This window comes from Podarcis pityusensis, assembly GCF_964106645.2.
Source record: "Podarcis pityusensis genome assembly, chromosome: 6".
NCBI lineage: Eukaryota > Metazoa > Chordata > Lepidosauria > Squamata > Lacertidae > Podarcis > Podarcis pityusensis.
Window position 1 is genome coordinate 81,652,739 of NC_138030.1, and position 21,103 is coordinate 81,673,841.

At 43.9% G+C, this 21,103-nt stretch overlaps 2 long non-coding RNA genes across 9 annotated transcripts in view; both read left to right on the forward strand.

Annotated features, from left to right (window-relative positions):
- LOC308479831 overlaps positions 1-17,337 on the forward strand; it is a 54,729-nt gene extending 37,392 nt beyond the window's left edge. For 6 of the 7 annotated variants that reach the window (XR_013987826.1, XR_013987827.1, XR_013987829.1 and 3 more), the window contains one exon: positions 1,286-3,336. This is a non-coding gene — a long non-coding RNA (uncharacterized lncRNA). Of the gene's footprint in view, positions 1-1,285; positions 3,337-16,702 lie in introns of those variants that run through there. The other variant, XR_013987828.1, reaches the window with a different exon arrangement.
- Positions 17,338-18,922: 1,585 nt separating this feature from the next.
- The window catches only part of LOC308479833, a 48,941-nt gene continuing 46,760 nt past the window's right edge, over positions 18,923-21,103 (forward strand). Inside the window, exon 1 of one of the 2 annotated variants that reach the window (XR_013987836.1) lies at positions 18,923-20,063. This is a non-coding gene — a long non-coding RNA (uncharacterized lncRNA). The remainder of the gene's footprint in view (positions 20,064-21,103) is intronic. The other variant, XR_013987837.1, reaches the window with a different exon arrangement.

Below are 21,103 nucleotides of genomic sequence, written 5' to 3' on the forward strand. Positions count from 1 at the left end.
CATATAACCAACATGTTTAAGTCTAATTAACACATGAAGGGGTTAATACCATAGAGTAAGCTGTTCTACCAGGTTTAGCTATGTCCACTTCCCCTCACCTTGGGAGGAACTAGGTAACTAGGAACTATTGTTCTCTCCCAGTCTACCCGAGGAGCTAAGTGTGTGAAGATGCCTGGCTCTCACAAGCCACTCTTAAGTTCCTATGCCAATAATTTAGGAACTTTCACTACTTTGAAAACCATTTTTAACTTACCAAACGTATGGTCTTTTTCTATGCTAGGGGAAGAGGGAAGTTTTGGAACTCACAAAGGCATATTTTAAAGGCCCAACAGCCTGTGTTTCCTACATATTTTGAGATATTAAATATCTCTTAGGGGTTCTCTCATCAAAGAGTGCTTGCCCCTAACTTGGATCTTGGCATCCAAGATTTCCCTGTTTATACCGTTTCCCACCTTAAACCAACACTCTCACTGCTGTTTTTCTAGAAAAAGAGATGCTGGAACTGACCATGAAAGCCTCCTTTGTTCTCTCATAACGGCAATGGTGCCCACCTGAGAGGTGCCGGCACTGGGTTCTGGCGAGTTCCGGCTGGGGAAAAGTCCTGACAGCACTCACCAGGAGGCAGCACTTCTTTTGCTGCTAATGGCAGCCATCTTGGGCTGCCACTATAGCACTTTTTAGCAATGTATGAATACCTCATATTTTACCAAGAAAAGCCACTGTGCATAACATAACATAAAATGCTGGGATAGCTCAGTCGGTAGAGCACAAGACTCTTAATCTCAAGGTTGTATTGGACTAGATGACCCTTGTGGTCCCTTCCCATTCTACAGTTCTATAACATATGGCACAGGCCCGGTTGACATAATGTTTTCCCCTCAGACAATTGTTCGGACAATGCTGATACTATAGCATTCAAAGCATCTGAAAGAATATCCATCTATACATTGTGACCCTTCTCAGAGAAATACTCCAAACAACGTCTCTCTTACAAACGAGAGGCCACTTTTATGCAACCTCCATATGGAGCAGAGACAGGATGCTCCTTCACTATACAATGAGAATCATTGGGCTGGGTAAACAAGCTCATGGATACTATAAAAGGGGGAAGGAGGTCGAACCTTGTTCAGTGTAAGGGCCACATCGCCTTCTGGCCAACCTTCCAGGAGTGATGTACTAGTGATGGGCAGGGCCACAGGCAAAACTGGCCAGAGCCATGTATGTAAATTTTACCTTTATACCATAGGCTAGTTCCTTCACACACCCCTCTTTATCTTTCATCCAGGCAAGCAAGAGGCATTTTCAGAGGACACATTCCAGCCAGGCGAAACCAACATATCAAGATGCAAAGCAGAGCTGGTAAGCTGCGGCATGGCCTGGGAAGAGCGGGGTGTGACTGGGGAGGGGATTTGGCCTGGAGAGAGTCTCAAGGGCCAGAGAGAAAGGCCTGGGGGGCCTGCGCCTCAAATAGGGATGGGAGACACTGACAATTTTGGTGTTTCTCTTGACTGGAGACATTGCATTCAGAGAAGAGCAGATTTTGAAGGAAATCTGTGTTTCATTTCTTAGCATGAAATTTGGAAATTGCAATTAGGTAAAAGGTAAAGGGACCCCTGACCATTAGGTCCAGTCGCGGACAACTCTGGGGTTGCGGCGTTCATCTCGCTTTATTGGCCGAGGGAGCCGGCGTACAGCTTCCGGGCTGTGGCCAGCATGACTAAGCCGCTTCTGGTGATCCAGAGCAGCGCACGGAAACACCTTCCCGCCGGAGCAGTACCTATTTATCTACTTGCACTTTGACGTGCTTTCGAACTGCTAGGTTGGCAGGAGCAGGGACCGAGCAACGGGAGCTCACCTGGTTGTGGGGATTCGAACTGCCGACCTTCTGATCGGCAAGTCCTAGGCTCTGTGGTTTAACCTACAGCACCATCGGCGTCCCTTGCTATTAGGTAGTTTTGCCTTTAAATGCAATCTGAGCTGAATTTATCCCCCATGCCTAGTCCCATCTCCCTTAAGTACTTAGCAATGCCCCTGCTTTTTGGTTATATTAAATGGCCATCTGCAGCTAGGTTTTTGCATATAGCCTGTCACCTAATGGGCTGTTAAGTCTGAATTACTGGTTTTGATTGCAGAAGGCTACTCCAAGCTTCTGGAATATGTGCCTAGGTAGAAGCAGAGGATGTAGTTTTTGCAGTATGACACTGGGAGAGAGTAATGAAAATAACCTTTGAGTTGAGAGTTTACTGGGAAGGTCGCTAGGAGGTTTCTGGCTGGCAAGAATTGGCCTTTGTGTGTGCAAGTGCTTTTGGGGACTGGTGCTGGCTTGTACTAGAACTACCTATGCACATTTGCTTCTTATCACTCATGAGGCACGTTTGTAAAATCTATAGACATTTTTAAAGCCCCACAAATCTCTGTTCACATGGGAACTGACCTTTTAAAAGGCGACTCCAGGAATAAAATAAATAATCAGATGGCAAAACTTCTATGTAAGGTAACAATATCCTTTGCTTCAGAGTGAATGACAATGAGTTTGGGTTAACTAACCCAGCAGCATATCAAATCCTCGGGACAGAGACGGTGTCTTCTTGTAATGAGTCTTCTGCGCCAAATGCAAATAGAATGTATCATTTGTTGGTTAAGCTCTAACGGTGCCTAATAACGGAAAACAATGAGATCAGAATTGCAAATCTGACTTAGGCTGTGTATCACTTTTAACCACTAATCACTCACAGGATGAAATATTATTATTAATGTAGGTAAAGGTAAAAGACCCTGGATGGTTAAGTCCAGTCAAAAGCTCATCTCGCTTTAGGCTGAGGGAGCCAGCGTTTGTTCACAGACAGCTTTCCGGGTCATGTGGCCAGCAGGACTATACCACTTCTGGCACAACGGGATACCAGGACAGAAGCCAGACTTAACCGTCAGGGGGTCCTTTGCTCTTTTTTTACCTTTACCTTTACTGTGACTGGCAGCTGAGGTTTCAGGCAGAGGTCCTTCCTACTTACTGGGCAACCCCACATTCTAGTATTATGGTGTTATGTACTGAGTTGAATAGGATCCAAAATGCAGCAGTCTGGTTGGTCCTAGAACAATAGGATTCAGAATGCAGCAGTCTGATTGGTCCTAGAACAATGCAGCAGCATGATTGGTCCGCAGGAGCCACCCAATCCAGCTCCAGGTGGAAGTGAATCCGCAACCTGATTGGCCTACAGGAGAATCCCGGAATTAGCCCATCACGTGCAGCCCATTGTGTAAATAATGTATATAAAGCAGATATTTTGGGGGAACTTTCATTCCTCACTACTATGAGCTGAATAAAGAGCATGAAATCCACACTCGACTCCGAGTATATTTCATATGGCATGTCAGGCTTCCTCCTAAAACCAGCTAACCAGGGAGGGAGGGAGCTCCTACAGTGAAACATTCCCATATCTTACCTGCGTTGTCCAAGGTAAGCAGAACAACTCAGGTGGCTGCAAGCTGAAACCGCTGCTGTGGGAAGAGAATTCATCAGCCCTGCCTGCATCAGGTTCCTTTCCCTCCCTGAAACTTTCCTTACCAAATGCATTGAACTTACATACCCAAGGGGACCCACAGCAGCGTATCTAGCTGCTCGGGTGCCCGGGGTGGCATGTGTGCCCTACTCCTGGGGGTAAGCCGGGGCAAGAGCTGCTTGGTTTTAAGCAATGAACACTATTAGAGCTGACTTCGCTTCAGCCTTAGAAAAAAGCCCACAAAGGTTACTTGTGTGCAGAGCAAACAAACAAAATTACTAGCTACTGAGAGGGGAGTATCAATCAAATCTTTATTATAGACCAGCATAAATAGGGTGAGGTACAATCATTTAAAATCTATAAAACATTTTGGAAATCTAATGTTATTAAAACAGAAGGTATATGTTAAAGACTATAAGAAACTAAAAGAAGCTAAAATAATCTAAAAGAAGGGTTAAGAGCATTAAACGAATAAGGAAGAGCATAAAAGGTTAGTATATAAAAGGTTATGACTATCAATTTACAAAGAAATTTACAAAGCACTCTGATATGAGTATTCATTAAATCTATTTTGTGGCGCAGGTCATCAACCGATGAATTTTGAACGCTGCTATGCAGAACCTGGCAACATTGTATGTTGTAGCATGGTTGGTGTATGAAAGTTGCAGGGAGGTATAGAATTGTCCTGTGCGTCCTGGGTACTTATGGAGTAGTGGGAAGATGAGGCTAATACGGATGTCTCTATAATATAGGCGCTGGAGAAGCACATGCTCTGTATTTTCTATTTGAAGAGGGGAGTAACTTCTGTTTTCCAGGGAAGCCCATAGAGATGAGGAAACCTGCTACTTTACAGGCAGGATACAAATGCAGGCTAGTAGACTCTGAGAAGGCTAGTTAAAAAAAACCCCACAGCCTTTGACCAAACAGTTGGGTATAGTTACTGAGTTAGGATGCCTCCTGAGTTTTCCCAGCACTAATGGACTACCTCTCCCCATATGAACTGACCCAGACCCTGTGATCATCCTCTGAGGCCATTCTTCATGTGCCCACTGCACAGGAGGCCCAGAGGGTGGCAACACGAGAATGGGCCTTTTCTGCAGTGGCTCCCCTTTTGTGGAATGTTCTTCCTAGGGAGGCTTGCCAGAAGTCTTTGTTACATATCTTTAGGCAACAGACAAAAACATCTTTAGCCAGGCCTTTGGCTGACTGGACATTCTATGGCTTTTGTGGGTGATGAGTTATTGGTGTGTTTTGTACTTGTTTTATTATATATTTTGTGTTCTCATGTGGTGTCTTTATGTTGCGAATTGCTCTGTGATCATCAGGTGAAGTATACAGTTTCAATAAATACAAATTTGTATACAAATTTTTAAAATAAGAATGAATAAATAAAATAATAATAATAATTCTGAAGATTTGCCTAGCTGAGCCCTTAATTATAGGAAGATTGTATAGTTACTTATCTCCTTGGCTCGGGGGTCACATAACTCCATACTGCCTGTTATGTACTAAGCTTGGATCCTAGAACAATAGGCAGGTAGGATCCTAGAATGCAACAACTGATTGGCTTGCAGGAGAAGACCAATCAGGCTCCAGGAGGAAGTTTATCAGCCTATTAGGCTGGTAAGATCCTAGAATGCAACAGCTGATTGGCTTGCAGGAGAAGACCAATCAGGCTCCAGGAGGGAAGCAGAATCAGCCAATCAGACGGGACTCATTGTGTAAATAATGTAAAGAAAACCTGAGGTTTGGGGGGGAAATTTAATCACTGTTTTACAAGCTGCAATAAAGAGCATGAAATCACTGCAGGACTCCGAGTATATTTCACTCCCCAACAATTCTCTGATTAAATTAGGAACATCCTAAAGAAAAGTGGGACGTTCCAGGATCAAATCAGAAACTGGGACAGCTTCTGTACATAAATCTGGGACTGTCCCTGGAAAATAGGGACACTTGGAGAGTCTGCTTCTTTGCTGGCCATTTGTACAATAACAAAAAAACAAAAACCCCAACTATTCTGCAGTTAAAGGCAAAGCTACGTGTAGTATGGTCCTGGGAGACCCGCCCCCACCAAAGCAAAGGGGCACAAAAGCAAACTTACCAGCTTTCTGCTCATCTTCCTTTTCAAGATGTTGCTTGAGATCGACTCAGCTTTCCAGCACAGCACGTACCTTTCATAATCAAAACACCCAGAAAGCTCTCCTTTGGATAGAAAAAGAACAAAGGAGGAACCTGCCCACCAGCGGAGGCATTTGGGGTGTGTGTCTTTCTTAACCTTTTTTATGGACTCCTGCACTGCTCAGGAACCAGCTTTACCCGGGCTGACATCTCTCTCCATAGAAACATGAGTGGGAATGGCAGCTAGCAGGAGACCAGTTAGATCTCTTGCTTACTTCAGATGCGGCTGTCAGGAGAAAGATGAAAGTGCCATTTATGGCCCCAAACACCACCCCTGGATAATGAGCAAGCAGAAGCTACAACACAAAAGTTTCTCCATTTTTGTCTAAGGAGCAGGAGGAGGAATGGACGCTTTAAGAAGAGGCTAAGCATCATTTGTATTCCCGTTCTAAATAGATAACTGAACGGTGGCGACGTCACGGGAAAGAACATCTCCAATTCAGCATCCGCCCAACACAACATGCGACAGAATGGCCAACCTTCAGAATAAATTATTTGTTTTTAAGGCTGTGCATGTCACTTGGCACTAACATCTAACCGGCAGCTAAGAAGTGTCTTAAGAAATAAGAAGGGACAGCAGAGAAAACAGAAGCTCAAAGACAGGCAAAGAGGGGAAGAGAGACAGGCAAGGCATGTCGACAGCAAAGTTTTGATTCTATCAAATTTATTAGATGACAGGATAGAAGCTTGCCTACATGAGACTAGTCATCAAAAGCATACCTTGGCCCTATACGACATTACTGCTAATTATATTTGAAAGAATTCTTTAAAAGGCAATACTTTTAATTGTTTCTATAGAATCCTTATATTAATCCCCACAACAGCCCTATGAACTAAATAATTAATATCCACATTCGGCTGTTAAGATTTTGGTGTAAAAATGAAGTAACATTGTCAGTTTTCAGAAGGCTTCTTCTTAAGAACCAGCAGTGGATTTTTTTAAAAGGGTAATTGGAGATTTGACCTGTTATTTTGACAAGCAACATATTTCCTACATCTAATTATTATTAGCAATAATTGTTGTTCCAGTTTAGTTTAGTTTTTTTAAAAAAAAAATCCAGAGAGGCAGTTAATGTCTTGACTGATCCCTCTTCTTGGTTATTTTTGCTCAGTGCAAAGAGTCACTTGTTATTTCATCAGGAGATAATATGAAAATTGAGAGCGGCATACCCTCACAGAAAGGGTTCAGAAATCACCCTTATGCTTAGGATGAAGCTGTAACAATGTGAAATGTAGTTATTTATAGAAGGCTGTCTTATACCAAGTCAGACCGTTGGTCCATCTGAAGCAATTTTGTCTACACTGACTGGATGTGGTCCTCAAGGGATGTGGTCCTCAAGCAAACCTTCCAGGAGATGGTAAGGGGTGAGCCTGGGACCTCCTGCATGGGCTCAAACCCTGAGCTTTGGTGCTTCAGAAATACATCAGACCCCTTAGGAATACAGTAAAGTCTCAAGGTAAGAGAGATTTAAACGGAGAATGCAAAATAAAAAAATAAAAATGCTAATAATAGTTTGATGTACCATTACCACCCCACCCTAACCTCCCCCTCTTCCCCCCTCTTTTATTCCCAACCTAACATTGTATGCAACACTAATGTCTCACAACAAATGAAACTGATCTGTAGAAAACACAACTTGAAAAAAGAGACAGTGCACCTATTTTTGTAAACTAAGAAATCGTTAATATTTTTAACAACAACAACAATAGTTTGGTGTGGGAAGTACGGTATGTTGCTTGTTAAAAAACAGGTCAAATGTCCAATTATTTTTATTTTAAATTTCCCTGCTTTTTCTCCAGAAGAAAAGTCTTCAGGAAACTGACAGCATTACTTCATTTTTACACCAAAATGTTAGCAATCAAGTCTGGATATTTGTGATTTACCATATTTTTTGTTCTATAAGACTCACTTTTCCCCTCCTAAAAAGTAAGGGGAAATGTGTGTGCGTCTTATGGAGCAAATGCAGGCTGCGCAGCTATCCCAGAAGCCAGAATAGCAAGAGGGATTGCTGCTTTCGCTGCGCAGCGATCCCTCTTGCTGTTCTGGCTTCTGGGATTCAGAATATTTTTTTTCTTGTTTTCCTCCTCCAAAAACTAGGTGCGTCTTGTGGTCTGGTGCATCTTATAGAGCGAAAAATACGGTACTTCATAGGGCTGTTATAATTAATACAAGGATTTTATTTTTAAAAAAAATACAGATCTTCTCAACCTGAATTCCCAAACCCTTTGTATTAAAGCTACATTTTCAAAGATCCCTTATACTGAACAATTTTTATCGATTATTTCTGCACACACCACAATCTCCAAGCAGTAAGATTTCAGGGGTGCCAGTGTGTGCCTCAGGTTTGGCTTCCTTGGAGTGGAGGTTGCTGGAGACAGTGGGGTATAAGACATATAGAGAGGCAAAGCATAACGTGGAAAGACTCATAGCATCAGCACTCCCCCATTAGGTTTTTGGATTCGGCACAGAGAGTAAACCAAACCTTTCTCAGTTCTAGCTCAAAATATGAGACTGCCCCAGGTATTTTGTTACCTTGCACAATTGGTTCTGGTTTTCGTAGCGAGGAAGAGGAGAAAGAGCTATACATTTTACTGAGGCCACATGGATAACCTCTTGACATCTTGACATACACGCCACCAGCTTTTGAGATTTCAGCTGGGGATCTTTCAAGCCTATTTTTTCCGGCCAATAAGGGATAGAAGCTTGCTGTTATTCAAATGAGACTTTCTGAAGGCTAGATTCTGGAGTTCATTCTACACTCCTTGTAGAAAGGTTTTGTATTTTCCATAGTACAATGCAATACACTTTGTGTGCTCCAAGAACTTGACACTCCCAGAAGCGACATATCTTGTAGGTAGATCATGGATCTCAGTCATGCAGTTTTCTGGGCATGGGAGTTGGGAGGCACAATCCCACAGAAAAGCCTTTGCAGACAAGGAAAGATGCTTTGGGTCAGGAGGGGTCAGGAGGTGGGGCTTGTGTTGTGATCATGTGGGGAGATGTGACAAAATGTTAATGGGATCCGAAAAGATAAGATTTCTGTGAACAAGACTATTATTGGCCTTACAGGGTTTGGTTTTGTCTTTAACTGCTCCCCCAGGAACCACTTTCCTATTAGTCAGAGACAGAACAGTAGCTGTTCCTCTGACATATGTCAGCTCTGAGGTTGAACAGGAGAGCAACGATGCGGCTACTGGCATGTGTACCAACAGAGGCATTATTCTAACCACACTTTATATCCAGAATGAACTGACAATCACCAGACAGCAGATATTTTACACCCTAGTCTAGGTGCTATCCTACTGAGGGGGCATGTAAGAAACAGGGATTGTTTGTCCTTTGAAATGTTATTGTCATTCATTCCCATGAATAGATGGTACCTACCACATTGCTTCCCTCGAGAAATGCTACTGGTCTCTTCTTGTCTGTAGACACAGGGGCAGATGGGCCTAAGCTTAAATATTTAACTTCACCAGCTTTTTCCATTCATGGCTCAGTGGGAATGGTGAGCTTTTGACAGACAGGCTTACCAGTTAGCCATTCTTGTATCAGTCTGGTCACTCTGGCCAGTTACCAGTATGGGAGCATAGGAGTCAATTCCCAGGGGCCAAGGAGTCTTTGCCCCTCTCAATAAAATATTTGACCGTGTTATGCGATTGATTATGCTGGGTAGGGGCTTACCTTCCCCCCCCCCCATATTTTATTCAAGTTGGCACCCTTGTATGGGAGTAAGTAAAACTCAGAACTCACTTGACAGGGTGTTTTATTGTTGTTGTTCATCCTAGCCTGAGAGAAGAAGAAGAAGAAGAAGAAGAAGAAGAAGAAGAAGAAGAAGAAGAAGAAGAAGAAGCAGCAGCTTAGCCAAGGTGGGATTTCTGTTCCACAGAGTATTCCACCAAATTATGCCAACTGCAGAAATCAAGGCCTAGGAAATATTTATACCCTTGTGAACTCATGAGCCAGGGATGGTGGGAACTGTACTTCAGAAACATATGGAGGGCACCACATTCACTACCACTGGTGTAAACCATTCCTCTTGAAGGCCCAAATCATAGAATGATCTCTTGCTCTTTGACTCTTGGCATTTCCCATGGCATGTTACCTGTACATTTCTTAGCAATAGCTGTTGCAGTGTTGTCATCAACCTTGTGGTGACGGATACGTGTTAGGCAGCACCTGTTAAGATGCATATAACATTCCTGCTTACTTTACAAATTTGATGTATGAAAAAAATTACTGGCACAACATCTCAAGAACAGAACAAACCATCACATTTTACTGTCTCCAGAGCAGATATTCTGGCGTAATTTCTTATTCATACCACAACTATAAAGCTGACTCAGCTATATAGCTCCTGGCTACGCATATTGTGATATCTCTCATTTGTGTCATTTCCAGGGACGCTCCCTTACAGGAAAAAAAAAATGCTTTACTCCTTTTATCCACCATGACAGTCCCATTTCTTTTTAAAAGCTTCTAACATATTCTTGCACACCACCACAATTTCAGAGTGGTGCAAGATTCCAGGGGTTCCAGGCACTTACCCAGGGTTTGGTTTCCTCGGAATGAAACTGTGGTGTCTTTGTGATGTATGTTATATTTACACATATCTACAACCTGAGCCTATGATGGAGGGGCTCACAGCATAAGGACTTGCTTCTCCTATGGCCTCAGCCTTGGATTCAAGCAGAAATCAAGCATTTCTCTCCCTCTCAGGCTTCTCCCTGCAGCCTGCTTCTAGCCCAGCTCCTTCTAAGTACCAGTCAGTTGAGGGAGGGAGGCCCACGCATTGCCCCCTAGCGCAGAGCCATTTCCTTTGTCATGCTAACAACCCATACTTAGGGGGCCATTACCAAGAAGCTGGCCTGGCTATTCCAACAAATGAATCCTTGCTAGGTCCAGGAATTAGAAGGGACTCAGGCGTACAGCTTAACACACACACACACACCCCAGCAACTCAGTACAATATTGTGAGGCTCAGCTATCTTATGGACTGGCTTGACATTTAGAAAACAACATGTCATTTGTCTTTGAGAGAAAACATGCTTTGAGCAGGCAACAAAGAAAATGTTAGCATAGCAAAGAATGCTATAAGCAACAAACACATCAAAGCCTTTCCTGAATGGGTGTGTGGGGAGGGAGGGAGAGATTTATTCTGGGGGGAATGGAGCACTCAGGTAACTTTTATGATAGAATTAAAGCTGGTTTACTTTGGAGAAAGGACCATAGCTTTGCATGCAGAAGTAGCATGTTCAATCCCCAGTAACCCCAGGTGGGACTGGGAGTGCCTCCTGCTTGAAAACTTGGAGAGTCACCACCAGTCAGTGGTGAGAGCCATTGTGGTATAGTGGTTAAGAGCGGTAGTTTCGTAATCTGGGGGACCGGGTTCGCGTCTCCGCTCCTCCACATGCACCTCCAAGGGTGACCTTGGGCTAGTCACACTTCTTTGAAGTCTCTCAGCCCCACTCACCTCACAGAGTGTTTGTTGTGGGGGAGGAAGAGAAAGGAGAATGCTAGCTGCTTTGAGACTCCTTAAAGGGAGTGAAAAGCGGGATATCAAATCCAAACTCTTCTTCTTCTTCTTCTTCAGTCAGTGTGGACAAATCTGAGCTATACTAGTTTGACTCAGTATAAAGCAGCTTCCTATGTCCCCATACGAGCCCACCTGTCAAAGAGCGATCCAGCAGTAAATCACACATTCAGAGCTGGAGTTAACTATTAGCAAAAGAACGTATTCGCAGAACGTGGCTGAGTGTCAGGCCTAATGAGCACAGTGGCTCATCTCCAATAGGTCCCCATGAAAGTCCCCTCCTCCTGACAGCTGTCGATAAGTTTCCTTCTCACCAGGGCTTTCCCCAAGCAATCAGATACTGCGTCTGCGTGCAGCCTATCACTGCTCCGCCCTTTTCATGCCTCTTCTGGTTCTGGGAGACAAGGGGGACAGGGGAGTTTGTCGCAGCAGCAGGGGGAGACACCCATGACTCTTCACCAGCCTGGCTCATCTCTGCCTCTTGGCCTCCCTCCCTGCCTACTCAGGAATCAAAAGTTTTGTGTCTCTTTTGTCAGAATTCTATACTTTTTGGGCATTCTGCAGAACTGGCTTGTGCCTCTGATTCTGGATTCTGATTCTCTGCCACAGACTCTCCCAGCTCACTAAACCCTGTTAGCTCTTCAATTTTTGACACCTCATCTTCCATCTTCTCTCTCTTCTCCCTCTGAAGATCATCCTACCACCACTCCCTGGGCTCTGAGCCTTCCTCCCTTGGTGGTTCCCCCCACAATTCCTCTGCATCCACCACATAAAGAATTCAGCCTGACCAGGTAATAGTAAAAAAATATCCACACCAACCACACTTCGGTGTCCTTGGGTATGCTGGCTCCACCACTCACTTCCAGCCTTCAGGGTCATGAGAGGAGGGCTGCTACACACAGGAATGTTGTCGGAAGTCCTCAGATGCAAACCCTTGGCCTCCTGCATGGTCAGGTGACGCACACCTATGCATGGTCAGGTGACGCACCCAAAGAGGACTGCTCTGTTTCTCTTTAAGCTTGATTGTGTGAAAGTTTCATTCAAAGCTGTTATGCTGAAGGAGAAGACCCTTAAACTGCTGTGTTTGATATAGTGATCGCAAAGTTCCTGATCTAAAGAAATTGGTCTGTGGTCATGCTTGTTTTTCCTTCTTGAACCCAGCACTTTGGCATTGCAAGATGCACCATCCTCCTCCTACAGACTTTGCCAACTCAAGGGCCATATTCTCTTTCTAGGCAACCTTCTGAGGGCCACATGCCTGTGGTGGGCAGAAGCAAAAGTGGGCGAATTTCTACACAGACTCTCTCACACACACCCCTCTCTATCCTCTGTGCAGGCGTTATCAGAGTTCAAGGCAAAAATAATCAAAGAGGGTGTTGCCTAGGGTGTGTGGGGGAGTGGCCTGGAGAGAGGGGGAGTGGCCTGGGAGGACTTTCAAGAGCCAGAGAGAGGGCTGCAAGGACACATATAGCCTCCCAGGCCTGAGTTTCCCCAGGAATATATATTCAATGTCTAGGAACCCTGAGCTCCTGTGCTTGAATTAAAAGAGGACAAGGGGTGTGAACTGCCCCATTTTTTTGTGATGACTCCCTGAGGTGCAATGTTTAGAAGGCTATGAGAGAGCCATGGTCTGGCTAAAACGGCTTGGGAAGCAGGAGTAGCCGCATGTTGTTTTCTTACCTGAGGTGAAGCAGCAAATAGTGCCCTCCCATCGTGGAGCACAGTACCCAAGCCTCAGCTTCCAGAGACTGCATTGAGCTAGCTGTGTCTGCAAATACGTAAGGAAATATTGGAGGTGATCGTGTGCTGTCTCTCTGTTGCCAATCCCTTCTGTCTATATCTTTTAGAATCTTGACTGTTAATGAGAAAGACACTTGAGGGTTTTCCTTCCTAAAATTGTCCAGCTGAAACAAACAAGAAAAGAATAGGGGAGGGGGTGTTTAGTTGGCACCACCAAACAACCAGAGGAGAACGGGCATGTGATTGTTGTGGATGGCAGGAAGGTCTCCCCTACCCTTTGTCCTGTAACTTCAGCACTGCTTTGCTCTGTTCCTTCCTGTCACTACAGCAACTGGACTTACCTGGTGGCTTCCTGGAAGTCACATTGGGTTCGATGTTGAATTTTACCCAAGTCTGACACCCAAGAGGGAGTAATCCCCAAATCTGATAGCAGCCCTGTGTTCGTTTCATCTTTCTCTGTGACTTGTTCATCTGGGATACATCATAGACGCGTCTTTTGGTGCCATGCTCTCGTACAAGTCAGCTGGTCTCGTATAAGTCCCTGCAAGCACCAGCTTGGGATCCAATCAGAAGCCAGGATGGCTTCTGTAAGTCTGGGATGTCCTGGGAAAATCAGGACACTTGAGGAGTATGCTGAAGGATGCAGTCATGTGTGCCAGTGCAGCCCAGCCTGAACTCACTAAAGAAGGATAGCTATGTTTTGGTTCCTGTATTGATTTGGGAAGGGTGGATTACATATGTTTGCATTAAAACACAAAGCAAATAAAGTCCCCCTTCCCTGCCCATAACTCAAAGTCCAACTTCGCCTTCCAACTTCGCAGGAAGGCACAAGAATGGCTGGCAAATAAGCAAAGCAGCACTGCCAAAAAATGGGCATATGGAGTAATTCGGGAAAGACTGTCCTCCTGAATGCACCTTAACTCTGCTTTTTCAAGAGTTGAGTGGTCATTTTAACCAGTGCTGACAAATGCTCCCTTGCCAATGTAAGAATGAGTTCAAGGGCCCGCGATAGGTGTGGTGCATCAGACATGAAATAAAGAAAAAGCAGCAGACAAATATTTCCGGCATGCATACTTTCTATTCTGTTGTAAAAAAGAAAAAAAGAAAGAAATGTAACCCTATACAAATGCAAGTGTTTTTGTTCAAAACATCTAAGCTTTTTAGCACTGCTTTCCTGTAAAGCAAAAAGGAAATGTCTAACGTTAAAATTACAACTTCTATTACACTGTGTATGGAGGTTTTATTTCCGTTTGAATGACTTCAATTAGAATGAGTGTGTTCTGAGTATCTGATGGCAAGCCTGGGAAATATGTATATAAGGTTATGTGTTTGGAGAAGGCTGCGTCAAGCGAAAAGCCTATAATTGCTCATCAATGCTCTATAGCTGAGTAAGTTATCTGGCACGGGAGCTGTACCAGGAAATAGCAATCATACGATTCCTGCTCTGTATGTGGAGCTGGAAGATTTCCGAAGTCAGTTTTAACGTTCGTGAACGATGCGAGCTCAGCGGTTCGGAGGGAGGACATCTTACTCACAATTTTGCCATTTTGGATGTGCCAGCATGTCCCGCTTGTCAAAATCAGGCTGGGGCTGTGGGTGTCTGTACTGGAAGTCAATGATTTGGTAGGCTATGGGAGCAAAAATACTGATGGGTGCAGGGAGAGTTAAGGGCTGGATGCTTGCTGAAGTGCAGCATGTGGAACCAGGCAAGGACACAAGGCTAGACTCCTGTATATCATGTCTGACCAAGCTAGAGGCTTCAACATTGCTAACCAATCATATTGGCCAATTTTGGACTGTGCTATTCCATTTTCTGCCTGTAGGCTGGGTGGCCTAAGCTAAGTTCATAATACTAGTTCAGGGGTCTCCAAGCTTTCCTTGCCTTGGGCAGGTGTCTCCAGCGACGATTGTGCGGCGGACAGGGGACCGCGCCCCTGTACGCACACACACATGCTATTTCTGGTGCACATCCGGGTAGGAGGAGGCCTGTGCGCATGCACACAAGCTATTTCCGGTGCTCCTCCAACCTGGAAGTGGGTCCCCATGCCGCACCGGTAAGAGCAGGTGGCGGGGGTCGCCATGGGCCCAATAAACAAGTCCCCTGGGCTATAGGTTGGTGACCCATGTACTAGTTCATCCCTTGACTCCAGGGAATCCTTAGACTTCCTGTATGAAAACAATGGCTTGTTTGGGAACAGTGGCAAAGATTTCTCAGCACAAATTCTTTGGTGGGGAAATAACGCATTTAAACTGCTGTAAATCCACTATATGTTCATAATGTAAATAAGTTATTCACTGAGTTCTTAGGAAATCATGTTGATAATTATAATTGTTGTTTTCAGATTATCATTATTTACTGACTGTGGTCCAGAAAAAAACTTATTTATTGCAAATTAGTAAACCCTCCCCCCCTTTTTTACCTGTCTTGCTCCACGTGTATGAATAGAAAGTGAAGGTTTTTGATTTTTTTAAAAATCCACCTCTTTTTTGAAACATAAATTACATATGTAGAAGATGTTACCCAGTCAATTCTAATGAAATAACAATGAATTTTAATATATATATGTGCATATATATCTGGGCATGTTGTTTGGGGGGAAAACCCACATTCACGACCGAGTTGATATGGTAGCTTTAAACATGAAAAGTTGTGAGTTTGTGCAATCTAGGGTTGCCATATTTCTAGAAGTAAAATTCAGAACACAAGAAATTCCGGACATATTGCAACCCTAGTACAATCACGATCCTAAATCCCACAGGGAGCCTATTTATGAGAGCTGGCTCCCTCCTGGCCAGACCTTTCTCCTAGGTCTTCCACCCAAGCCAGAGGGCGCTCATGGCCAATGAGCCTCCAACTGAGGGGCAGGGCTAGTGAACGTGTCCTCACTTTTCTTCCTCAGACAATTGTAGCGGCATGAGGGGAGAATGCCTAGAAACTACCTGTATGTGTTTCCTGGTTTTGTGCTACAGTGCAAAGCACTGAGCATCCTCACACAGGGTTGCACTCCTCTCCTGCTTGCAGGTCACTGTGAGAACAGAATTCTGGATCTTTAGCCAGATCCAGCAAGGTTCTTTGTAAGCTCTTATTTTGGGGCCCATGCATCTCCACCTGCTGCGGATGTTAACTTCAGCCCAGTCTCAATGCAGAGAACCAATACAGAGAACCATGAACACAGGGCAAACTTGCTTATTTGCACTTCATTTTCTTCGGATTATTGAAGGTGCAAAGCTAAAACTTACCTGCCTACCATATTCCACAGACCCTCCAGTGTCCCTATTTTCCAGGGACAGTCCTGGATTTACAAAAGCCATCCTGGTTTCTGGTTTGATCCAGGAATGTCCCACTTTTCCTTAGGATGTCTCTATTTTCATCAGAGAAATCTTGGAGGGTATGGAGTCATGCGACCTCCGAGCCAAGGAGATACGGTAAGTAACTATACAACCTTTAGAAGACATCTGAAGGCAGCTCTGTTTAGGGAAGTTTTTTTATGTTTTATTATGTTTTTATATATGTTGGAAGCAGCCTAGAGTGGCTGGGGCTGTTGTTGTTGTTGTTGTTATGGAACAGGACTTCCCTATTTTCATCAGAGAAATGGTGGAGGGTATGTATTCCACTGTCTAACTTCTTCTTACAGTTAGGATGCATCCCATCATAGCCAACATAACAGCTGTCATCGTATAATTTTCACATATTACTTCAACCTCCTGAGCCCTATTGATTTCTTCCTCTCTCTTTTTTGGAAACTGTATATCCAGGCATGTTCCTGGATCCAACTCTTTCACTGGAGATGCAGAATTCTGTGAGAACAGACAACTACCACCATTCCTGGCTTGGGATTGTTTGACCCCGGTTGCCCATAGATTAGAAACCTCACAAGTTGTGTTCCTGCAATGTGCTCTGTGTGCAAACACTCTGTTTTCAGGATTTGCACTGGCTGCGAATCTGCTACCGGGCTAAGTTCAGGGTGTCGATACTAACATATAAGGCTCTCTATACAGCTCTGGACTAGGTTAAGTGAGAGACTACCTTATCTCTTACACATCCAGTAGATAGCTGCAGTCTGTGGGAGAGTATCGCCTGCAGGTTTCAAAGATCTCAGAAACCCACCTTGCAGTAACTCAGAGCAGGGCCTTCACTGTGGCTGCCCCTGATCTATGGAATAGCACTCCTGTCAGCAGGTGCCCACTAGCTGCATTTTATGAAAACAACTGAAGGCATTTTTTCCTGTCAGGTTTTCCAAGCTGGATAAATGGGTATTTTCCACGAGGGCCTGTTTTGTATGGTTTTGCCTTGGCTGTTTTTGTGTTTTAACTGTTTTCAATTATCTTTAGTGTACATTGAAACAGGTGTTTAGAAGGCTGTTAATAAATCGACAATGATGATGATGAAAGATTATTCCCTTTCAGCCTTTCATAATATGTCTTATTTCAGAAAATCCCTTCATTGTCTTTGCTTCTTCAAATCTTACCTTTTCCATAAACGCGAGTGTGCTGCAAATCCTCCAAAATTTCATTTAGCAGAAATACTCCACTGTTCCTTATCTTGAGTTTTCAGCATTCCACTGATAGCTGCCTGAGCAATCCTCCTCCGCTCTCTGTCGTGAAGACCACCTCTTCTCTGCCGGTATTAACTTACTGAGCAAAAGCCTGCCCTGCGCAGACTCCCAAAGCAGATGTGCAAGTAAAAAGACCAGCCAGCTTACACTCACAATTCATCTGGTGGTTACAGAACAGCTTCATTTCAAACACATTCAGCAACCTTCAGTACCTGGGACAGGAATCTGCGGCTGGGTGAAAGGTAATCCATAAACTGGCATTTCTGCGTGTATGCGTGTGTATTTGATTGTGAGATCCTTATCTAATGCATGCACACTAGAATGGGGGTGGAAAGACGCCTGTAGAACTGTAGTGCATCTCAATATTTTTGAAACTCACCCTCAACTTCTTAGAAAACAAAGGAGGGTCAATACTGGAGCACAGATTCCAGATACCAGAAAGCGCAGATTCCCCATGTGAATTAGGGACAGTGCTAGCATATGATAGGACACACACCATGTATTTAAAACACATGACTTCCCCTCCCAAAAGAATTCTGGGCACTGTCGTTTACCTCTTTCAGAGCAACAATTCCCAGCACCTTTAAGAAACTACTGTTCCCAGGAAATCATGTGATTTAACTGTATCATGAGCACACTGCAGAAAACAGATTCTGTAAAACTCTGTGTGTGAGAGAGAGCAGGAGGCCTCAGGAGTTAGGTTTTTGGTTCAGGAAGCACCTTTCTACAATAGGCAGCAGTGGTAGTTTTAATTTCTGCTTACAAATGGGGAATGAGTGCTACCTGGTGAATTTATGTTTGGACTGAGATTTTCATAGCTACTGTACTGCATGATCTCTGCAAGCCTGCTTTCGGGCATAACATTTAGGCAGGCCTTAATGCAACAGGGTAGATTTCAAATTCTTCCAAATTAGTATATAGAATTCCCAATTAGTTCTACTCAACTCAATAGAGGTTTACACACCAGGAATCAGCATGAGTAAAAGGAGAACAAAAAGCAAAGGTAGGTATTCTGGCCAGTAAGAAACATTCTAAAAGGTAGAGCAATACCTTTCTCAGGCCAACCATAATGAGAGAATGAGTGGGGAAATGGCAAATCCAATGTAAACCAGTATAAAGTGACACTTGTTGGAGCAAAAAAAAAAAAAGGTTTAATATCACATACATACTCATAAGATGTCAACCCAGCTTATGCCGGGCCATGAAAAAGGCAAATTCCATGCCAGGGATTATTAGAGAAGGAACTGAAAATTAAAGTGCCACTAATATATATATATATATATATATATATATATATATATATTCCAGCTGGTATTTGTCTCCATCCTGAGATGAAAGACAGATTCCTTGACAGGTGGAAAACAGAAATGAGAGGGAAACTAGTTGGATGTTGTTGTTAAAATTTCCATGCCGCCCTCCATCATTTTAGGTGATACACTAAGTAATAATACAAATGGTATGGCGTGTTCAGTGACCCAGGTGGTCATTTTGAATTGATGTAATCGTCACTTAGCTCCAGACTTGCCACTTGGCAAATGGAAGGGCTCCTTCTTTTTCTAGAGGAATCTAGCCGAAGCTCCCCACTGGAAGAAGAGGGGAGCCCATTTTTTTCAGATTCCCCCTGCAGGCCACAGAGCCACTGCCCCCCACTGTGCCAGAGAGGGTCCCCCAGCCCTTTGAAGCAGCTGTTGTGAGGCCACAGGGCGGTGGAGGAACAGACCCCCCCCAAAAGAAAAAGAAATAAAATAAACCCCCAAAGCTGCTCCCTTCCTCCAGCACAAGCAGAACTCTGCTCCTTGCAAGTCTAGAGCCAGCAACCGAGCTAACTTTCCTTAAAAAAATAGCTTCTATTTCAGAGATATCACATCTTCTCAGCCCTCAAACTGCTGTTTGAGCCTCCTGCTACTGTGGCGTTTTGTGACACGCGACGCTATGAGTGTCAAGTGTGCAGAAAGGTCAGGGAGGGAGATTGCGATGCGTTCTGTTTCCATCCACATTTCGTGAGTTTGCTTCCATCCTTTAGGGCGGGCGTTTTCAGGTGTCTCGTTTCCGAAGGAACTTTTGCCATGACCACCCGTGTGCTGAGCTACAGCAGATTCCTCGTGTTTTGCAAAGGATTCTGGGACGTATCCTGGCAGCTTTGGGCAGCCGTCAGGGCCCACTGCTGAGTGGACCCCCCTGGAGCCCCATTTTTAAAATAATAATAATAATCCAACCCAGCATTCAGAGCAGCATTGGCTTGCTGGGCCAAGCTGCCAAGTCTGTTTCCCACAATGCAGCTGGCATAGCTTTGCTCTGGGGCATTGTGGGAAATTCAGCTGTTGACAATACTCAGAGACCTTGGGATGCTACCAGATAAGTCTGAAGGGTCTCACAGACCAAGGAAGAGGTCTACCAGGATTCAGTTGGCCTAAGTCCCCCTCAGACCTGGAATCGACCCCAAACCAACCTAGTAGGCCTCACCCCACATAGCCTATCCGTGAATTGAGAGTATACCCTTCAACTCCGACTACGTGTTGTGGGGAAGGCGGACACTGACGGATTATGTTTTTAAAAGCCAGGTAGGTTTAAACACCATTGATTTTCTCAACAAGAAATCCCCTCACAAGCTCCACTGCTTTGAGGAAACCATGGGAGTATTTGTGTAGCTTTTTAAAAAAGGGGTGTGTGGAGTCAAGGTGGACAGAAATTTAAAGTTCCTCATTCCCTTTGTGGCATTCCCCTTGCATTTTGCTTTGAAAGATTAAAGGTCTTTAAAGGATGGTGCTCCCTTCCTGCCTCTGAATTTCACATCTCGCTCGATTCTTTTGAATATGTAGGAAACACAAGTGCGGCCAGGCTTTCTTCTCCATTATGTGGGGTGTGTGAAAGCGCACAATTGGTGCAGGATTGTTCATATAATCGTACACATTAATATAAGGAAGGTCCCTGCCCCAAAGGAGCTTACAATCTGTATTCACTCAAGATAACATCCAGAGTTTCTTTTTTAAAGGGCAGTCCCATGTACGCCTTCTCAAAAATTCAGTGGATCACTCACTCCTGGGAAATGTGAGTATAGGACTGCAGCCTAAAATAATCCAAACATTGTGTGATATACCTATGTTTTTCACCCTACTAATCTGGATTGAGATCACAGTACAGTAGTCACATTTTCAACAGAAAGCATTTTTTTAAAGTTGGTCCACAGTGTTCACTGGTAACTGAGAACTGTTATTATAAAAGCCACAACCTTATTTCTGGTGTTCAGAACATTACTGAAGTAATTTCTTTGTAAATTTGGTATTATGTTGTTCGGAATGGCGTAGTTTTCTTTCTTAATTTCCCCCCGGCTTTCAGAAAACCAAAGCAGCTTAGGAAAACATTCAAAATGCTGAGCATACACACATAAGCGAAATATTTTAATGTCAGTTCATATTCATAAAAGTTACATTGTTTACATAGGGTTCATTTGTATATAATAAAATTTCATTTGAATGAAAAGGGATTATTTTTTCCTTCTTCTTTTTTGGCAAGCCTGTTAAACAAATTAACATATGCTTTGGATGTACAGCTTAAGAGGAATATAGTTATCCAAAAATCTTTTGCAAGAGAGGTTGCCTTT